The sequence below is a fragment of the Cryptomeria japonica genome, chromosome 11 (assembly GCF_030272615.1).
Source record: "Cryptomeria japonica chromosome 11, Sugi_1.0, whole genome shotgun sequence".
In the NCBI taxonomy this organism is placed as follows: Eukaryota; Viridiplantae; Streptophyta; class Pinopsida; order Cupressales; family Cupressaceae; genus Cryptomeria; species Cryptomeria japonica.
The window spans coordinates 477,411,895-477,421,027 of record NC_081415.1 but is presented as its reverse complement, the minus strand read 5'-3'; positions in this window follow the sequence as shown (position 1 = coordinate 477,421,027).

The window sequence follows — 9,133 nt, the reverse complement described above, 5'->3', positions numbered from 1 at the left end:
AGAGCTAATCTATCAAAACAAATTAGTCGATCTATCAAACAACATCAAGCAATCAATCAAGTACCTATTCATCATAATTGCGCATTAGCCATGCCTAAATCTAATCAACAAAGTGATTTTTGGCTATGAAATCTATCAAAAACATTCATCTACAACTTATGCGCTATCCTATTGAACGCAGGCCCTACGAACATATGCTCGAAACAAACCAAATGCGCTAACTTTAGATGCAAAAGCGCAAACACACAATGCAGAAGCACTAACCTAAGCAAATGTGCTAACATTCATAACACATGCGCTAACATTGGCAAATGCGCTAAACCTAAATGCAAAAGTGCTAACCAAATAACGAAAATTGCAAATAATTCAAAAATTCCAAAAACGTGCCAAAAAATATGAAAACTCAAATGACAAGTTGCAAACAAAGCTCGGGATAAGATACCTACCAGATACCCATACTCAGGAGGTCCCTGATATCGTCGAATGCGCTCAAATCGATGGTTCTCTAAAGGAATCACCATTTCGCCACCTCACCAAGACAATTTTCTTCACAAGCTGACAAGGATGCAAATGAAAATAAAATTAACCTTGGTTAATTTTATAATTACTATTTGAAAGGGTAATTAATGCTTTTCAATGGGGCAATTTAATTTGTTTTTTACAAATGAATTTAAGTGATGAAACTTTTCAATTATCATGAGATCAATCGTTCAAACCAAATTTTTCAACCCGAGGGGGCACACAATTAGGATTTTTATCTTCATCAGGCGTATTATCAAGACTTGATTTAATCTTTTGAAACAATGTTGTCTTGACATCATTTAAAAGAGGGGCAAAATGTATACACATAAAAATGGCTATGAGCGATTAAATAAATATTTTATATTTATTTAATGTTTATTCTTCTATTAAATAGTTAATTTATTTAATTCATTTTCGTGTCTTTCTATTAATTAACTTAATTGAAATATTTTATTAATTAATTCATCTGTTCTATTCCTCTAATTAATTAAATATCTAATATTTAATTATTCTTCTAATTAAGTTAATTAAATAAGTAATATTTGATTATCTCCTTCAATTAATTAAATATCCAATATTTAATTATCTCCTTCAATTAATTAAATATATAATATTTAATTATCTCCTTCAATCATTTAAATATCTAATATTTAATGGTTATTCTCCTATCCTATAGTCTCAAAATATTAAATGATTTCTTAAATTATTTAATCTATTATCCAACTCACCTTCCATCTCCACTTCATCTTCCCTTTGCCAACTCATCAAACATGTGGCTAAGGAAATTAAGATTTCTTATTATTAATTCATCATTTATCTCCAACCTCCAAATTTAATGAAATATTGTGTAGGTACACATATTTCATAACCTTCTTCTATATTCTCTCCAACATCCCTACATCTTAGGAAGGACTTGAGTCCACTTGTCCTCTCATGCCTAAATCTTCTCCAACCATCCCTAGATTCCCTCAGTTAGCAACCCAGTCAAGGTGAGATAAGTGACACTTGTCTTCTCCTTCCCCCTTTCTCTCAACCTTCACCTTTTCTCACAGCCATCCAAATCTGCACATTTGATCATGACCATTGATCTGTGCCACATCATCTTATCCTCTCAAAGTCTATAAAATCAAGAGTTTTAGTTGAGAGAGAGTTATACTTCAAGTGAAAAAGAAAGCCAATCATTTGCAAAACTTATGCATCCGTGAGTTTTAACCTTGAAGCAAATAGCATAATCATATAGCATAATCATTTTACCTTAATCATTTAGCATTGCATATCATAGTATTAGTCAACTACTAGTTATCAGTCCATTCTTCATATGCCATCTTGGAAGCCATCGGTGCTTGTCTGAGAGCACGCCATCTACAACCAGGAACAATGGAGTTAGGACACAATGAGACTTAAATCATGAAGGTAATAATAGTGTTTTTATTAAAATATGTATTTCATGTAGTTTCATTGGTTGAATTTGGATTTCCTGTAGCATTTCCTTTGTATTTTGTGAAACTAATATGTTGCAGGTAGCATTTTGAGGATGAAATTCAAGTCGACACACCTTCTATTTTATTACTTCTATTTTGTATCTTTCATTTTTTGTTAAGCTTGTTCAATTTAACCTTCTTTGGTTCATTGTACACATTCAACCAATCCCTATCACATACAATCAATAGAGGTGTGGCTCTAAGATAGCTTGGCTATTCCTTGTGGATACCAACCAATCCCACTCACATCTCTAATGTTGTATGGGAGAAGGACTGACCTAAGTTAATGGATTGGTTAGTCTAGGATCACTTTTCCCACACATCAACTAATGAAAACTAAAAGTGTTTTAATGACTAGTATGCAAGAAAACTCTAGCTTCTACAATATGCAAACATGTTAATAAGCACAAAATTAACCCTAATCTCATCTTTTATTTCAATATGATATAAAAGTAAAGAATGAGATTCTTTTTAACCCTATTATACTCCCAACCCTTTTAGTGCACCGCAATCCTATTAGCTTTATAGATTTTCAAAATTTACAAACAATACCAAAAAGAAACCCTACAAAAAAACCTTTAAACCACATTAAAACTTGGTTACAAAACAGAAAGAAACCCTCAAACCATATTATAACTCAGTTAGAAACCATAAAAACCCTCAAATCACATGAAATATTAGTTACAAACCAAAAAACAAACCCTAAAACCACAAAAAAATGCAAAACATTAATAACAAAAAATTACTCTAGAAAATTTTAAATAGCGTTGACTAAAGGTTCATAGCCCTTTTAAAGTCAGAAAAGATCTTATTCACTTTGTAAGTTTAAAATCCCATCAATTTTGTTGTGTCAACAAACACATTTGTAGATCCTTCATTGGAAGGCATAAAAAAGATAATTTGTAGAGCCTTTATAGGTATTTGTAGAGCACTTGGGAAGAGGAGTTGCACCCTACAAAACCAAAATTGTGTGACAACAATGAAAGAAAAATAATACAATAAAAAAATGAAATACATATAAGTTTTAATTAGTTGACAAGCCCCCTTCGATGGTAGCAAATTTTGCGTCTTTCATGTTGGTGGACACGACATCGTCGAACCAATACCTTGGGGTGGTAGAGGATGAATCAATTGTAGTGTATAAAAAACTACGAGATCGACAAACTATTAGTTGAAATGTTGACAAGTGTTAGGGGTAAATAGATTAGGATTAGGCTTATAAATTTGTTGTCATAAGTAATTTTTTAATAATTTATAGATTTAATATATGTAATAATAAGATATTTTGTGTTATGCTTTAGGATATTTACAAAATAATAGTAATATATGTTTGATTATTGTTCATAATAAGTTGCATAATTTATTAACATTGTATGTTCTAGTATTGGTACAAGTGTAGTTAAAGATCAAGTGTAGTAATTGGCTATGACAGATAAGAAATTAGAAAAGTGATATTTTAAACACTTTTACAACTACAAATAATAATAAATGGATCAAATTTAATGACAAAATTAAGTGATAAAATACTCTAAACTTTTAGAACCATTTAACATTGATATATTAAATTTAAAAAATCGCAAATTAAATACGCCAATACTAAACCCTCTTCCCTAAACCACTTATAAATCTAACCACCTTCACTAAATCACCAGTAATAGGCAACGGTCTTTGTTAACCTCATTTGCTGTGTAGTTGGGAGTAAATTTAAAATTTTGAATGGAACCCGAGACCTCTAGTTTGTCAGTTTTTGGGGCCTTTTGAGGGAAACTAACTGAATTGTCTAGCTTGGTTGCGTTTGCCTTGTACATCTATATCATGGGCATTATTGTGTTCTGTATTGGCATTTCAGTGGTCAAAGATGTTGCAGTGGATTCGTTTGCCCTGATTGTTGCTAAAGGTATGATAGTACTGGTTTTGATGCATGGTCTCCAATTTTGATTTTCATCAACTTGCTTCATTGGGGTTACCTTAAATGGCTATTTATACTTGTACTTAAATCTTATGGTTTGGAAATGAACATTTCTGGTTCCCCTTCACTTGTTTTTCCTTCTTTCTCAAGCTTTTGTAATTAGTTAGTGTCTACTCACTTTAGAGTTCTTTTACCCGAGTACTCTTCTTTTTGTAGTTGAATGTGCAATAAAGTTCCATTGATTCCCTAGATATGAATATAATTTCTTTCTTCCTTCTATTTTTCATCTGGTATGAGTTCCAGCATTGTTCAATTCATTATGCATATATACAAAACTACAAACAATTGGGGTATAAAACAACAATGTTTGTCATTTCATGTATCAGTTTATAGACACTTTTTATAGGTCCCACTATAGTCCAATCTAATAATCAGATTATTTATTGGGTTTTTGTCTGCAATTTGTGTTGGAAATTTTTTAAATTTTCATCATTCCATGTATTAGCTTATAGACAATTTTTATAGGTCCTACTTTAGACCAATGTAAGTTTCAAGTGTATTCTGATCATCAAACTATTTTTTGGTTTATGTATGTAATTTGTCTTTATTCCCATGTGTGACCTTTAGCCTTTATTTCTCTTATCATCTTGGTTAGGAGGTACTCCTGCACCACTCATGGAATGAAATGATCACAAGATTTACAAGAAATGGATGCCTTCAAAAGGGTTTAGAAAATTTTGAACAAATGCAATTGGCAGGTAAAGTCACAAAAGTATTAAGGGGGTGGCTTTTAGGTTACCATATATATTAGGAATCCTTTTCCTTCTCATCATCAATTATGGAAAAAAGACACTATCTTAGGAAAATTCTTTATCCAGCTATTGTTGTGAGGGGGAGAGAAGAAGCCTTCTTAGACAAGATATTGCTTTTGTGCCTTTCCTCTGAACATGCTGAATTTGAGAGCCTCAGAACTTTAAGAGGCAACTATGAGCTTTTAAAAAAATAAGCCTCAACTTCTAATTGTTTGGCATAGAGTGAACCAAAAAAATTCATATTGGATGTATAACTTTTGTTAGGCAACTTTAAATTGGTTACTAAAGCCATCTTTGTATATGGGCTCTCAACTTGTAATTTTTTCACATTGGATTAAGAGGAAAAGGTTGAACCCCAAATTTTTATATTGGATGTAATAACTTTTGTTAGGCAGCAATAAAGCCATCCCTTTGTATGGCTAATGCTTTGTCAAAGGTTATAGGAGGCAATTCCTAGAATCTAACAAAAATTGAAAATAAGATATGCTAAGGTATCACCACATATGCATTAAACTCATGCCTCTCATACCAACATGAAATGTAGGTGTTATCCACAAAGTAAAAAGAACACACACTAAACTAAGGGATTTGATAGATAACGACAAAATTGTTTTGGAATGTAATAAAACACACAAGAAAAAAAAAATGGCCACAGAACCAAGGCAATAGAAAACCATACAACAGTTAAAAAAAATTGAAAATGAAGAGTACTAAATCAATCTACACTAATCTTGCATTTCCACAGGCTATAAAACACAAGCGAAGCTTAAATGGTTAGGTAATTTTGTTAGATAGGTCACATGCCAAGTGTATGCTTCCACATTTTGCATACACGTCTACTATGGCACTTGCAATTGCAACATCTGACAAATATTTTCTTCAAATGATGCTTTGGTGGATATCTACACCCTATTCTAAAGCTCTTATTTAAAGAGAATATATGAGAAAATTTCATGTAGTCTATTACATTAGGTTGTAGGCTATAAATAATACATAGTAACATGTCAAAATAGATAAAAATTTAATAAAACTATTACATGATTCCTTTGGCTGATAAATCGGACACTCAATTGATTAGACTTCACCTCATATAAATAGATTTCTACCATACAACTCTTTTAAGTTTACATTCAGCCTAAAAGTGGGCCTTAGACTTTTGAATAAGATTTTTAAGACAAAAAGATGTTCATGTCATTTATGTTTAAGCATTAGTTGAATCAAACCTTATGTAAGCACTCCATACCAATGTGAAATGTATGCGTTATCCATAAAGTAACAAGAACACATATTCAACTAAACTAAAAAGAAAACCAGTTGAAACTGTAGCTCATGATTCTCAGGTTGTAATTGTTCATTGATATCCTTCACTGAATCCTCTCAATTTCCTAGAACCCACTCACAGGAAACATGGATAATCATTATAGAATCAGGGTAGGTAAGTAAGAGAACATAATTGATAATTGCAAAGATTTGAATGTAAAAGAATCCTGTCACAAATTAGGTAGCATATTTATTCCAAAATTATATAAATGGGAAAAATGTGTTTCCTCTATGAATACACATTAAAACTCCTATTAGACATAGAAACAAATGCTATAAGTTTTAGCACTATTTAGAACCTTATTCATTTAATCATGTACATGTATTTCAAGTAGCTTCTTGTCTCTGTATTCATATATGGAGTATGGGGTAGTCCCATATTACTATAATCCATCAGTAGATGAAGAATAGATTATACAATATATGTGACTATAAAGGGATCCACTTCTATTTCCATTTTCTTACCCTTGAGTCCTCAGGTGTTAATGGTCCAAATGCACAAGGAAATGAACCTAGTTTAAAAGGAAGCCGAATAAAATATAAAATACAAACACCTAATACACCAAAAAGAAATATACATATTTAGATGTGTGTTAAGCCAAGCTAAAACACATAAATATCTTCATTTTTTTAGAGAAGGCTGTCTAAAATTTTCTGCCATCACTTAAAAAGATACTAAAATTATTGTTTTAATTATCACATTTTCCATTTTTCGTGAATTTTAGAATAAATTTCAAACTTGATAGTCGAATATATTTAGAGACATAATTTTGAATTTAATAATCATTCAACTTATAAAAAACCCAATTTTGCTAGCGTGTCTTTAAATTTTTTTAATATTATATATTTTTGTTTTGGAAATTGTTGTAATCTATTTTTATTTTGTATGTTAAATGTAGGAAATTATTCTCATAGTCTGCTTCCATGTGGCTGCTATTGATGAGCTTAATTACATGAACCTACCAAAGGAAGAGCCTAGTCCCATGTGTCTCGTCGGTGCTTCCATTATTTGGAAGCATGTCTATAGTGGATAATGCTGGCAAAGGTTGTAAAATTTGGCTTTACACATGCCAGTATTATTCTATTATTATTAACTATCAAAATAGATAAAATATTAATTTGTAATGTCAAACTTTAAGAAATGTTGCATGTAATTACACCCACTTTAAGTATCATTCATAACATTTAATTTACTTTATTAGGGTACTATGTTCTGCAATCTTTTGCAAGTTGCTTGCCTACAAAAATAAGCGAAGAAATTAACTGTGACTTAATCATTGACTCCTATGAGAGTGTTCATAGATGTTTAATCGTACATTTAATTTTAAGAATTTTGGTCGGTGAAACTCAAGGTGCGTCTAAACTAGGGTTCTTGTGTTGTGTGACACTTACTTATTTTTTATTCATTCATCCAACGATGATATAGATGTGTAATTATACAACATTGTCGTATTTTTGTTTAAATTTATCTTATCAAAATTTATTTTTATATGTACAAAAATTTCTTACAAATTCTATTTTTGAAACGTGTTGTCACCACATGTTTTATACTGTGTGCTTGGTCTCTACAGTAGTTTTATCTACAAATTGTTAAAACTCTCGTTTCTTCTAATTAAGGAAGCTGTCCAAAAGGGTTGTTAGATAACAAAAACAAAGTTTTTCGAAATAGAATTTGTTACTCTCTTTTCTTCTAATTATACATTCACACATTTAAGAAAGTTGTTGAAAAGGGTTGTTACATAACAAAAGAAAAGTTTTTAGAAATAGAATTTGTTACTCTCTTTTCTTCTAATTAAACATTCAAACATTTAAGGAAGCTGTCCAAAAGGGTTGTGAGAGAACAAAAGAAAAGTTTTTAGAAATCGAATTTGTTTCCTTCTAGTATTATACTTAAGGAATGGCTTAGATCTTTTCTTTGGGAATACCGAGGATAATAAGAACTAATAATTTAAGGTAAAAAATCAGTGAAAGATTTATACACAAAGTGGTTATGTAGTAGTTTTTTAGAAAAAACATTAAACACAATTTAAAAAAAAATAATTATAAACTACACAAAAGCAACCATTTTTCAAGCTATATATTTTACTTCTAATAGGAATTATATTATTTTATAAGAATAATCAATTGCAAACAACACACAAAAAAAATACATTGAAAATCAAAAAATATTTTTATTTTAATCTCTTTCCAATTAATAAAGTTATATTTACTCTTTTCCATCTTATATTACATTTTTAGAAATCCCATCATTAATAAATTGAATTATAAATAAAAATACATAATCAATCCAATATATTATGGAATAATTTTCAGCTCCATGACCATAAATTTGAAGATAAAATAATGACGAGTATTAAATATGGTTCAAAGTCAAAACCATTATTACATTCTCCATACACAGAATTAGAATTCTCCTTCACCATTTTATGTACTGTTTTGCATATGTCATTTGATAATTGCATCGATTATATTCATATATTTATAAATAAAATATAAATAATATTTTATTTTATTATATTATATGAAATAGAATTTATAATAAATCATTAGCAATTTGTAAAGGTAAATTTGATGTTCACAAGAAAATAATTTCCTTAATGCAAATTTAAGTTAATAAAGTAAATATATTTTGTTAAGTAATTATTAGATGTAGGTAAATGTGAATCTTGAATTAATTTGTAGTAATATTTAGGTAGATTTTGATGATGAAGCAATATGATAAATGTGAAAAGGTGTTTTAATAATATTACATGTATTTTTAATAATTCTGGATTGAAATTTTAGATTTATGAAATTAATTTTATCACCTCTTCTTTCTTAGTTGTCAATAGTGTAAGAGTACTTTATTATCCATTCTTCTCTAAATTGTAAGTTTTCTCTCTCTCATCATGGATTACCTTCTTGCCAAACTACCACACTGATCCTAAGAGAAAATAAAATACATCAATAGGTATGATATCTTAGGATTTTATTTTTTGCAAGATATAGAGATACTCATGTATAGAAATGATAAAGTAGTTCTAGACTAAGAGTTTTGAATTTAGATAAACAAAGTTATGGAGAAGATTTAAAACAATGGAAGGATGTCA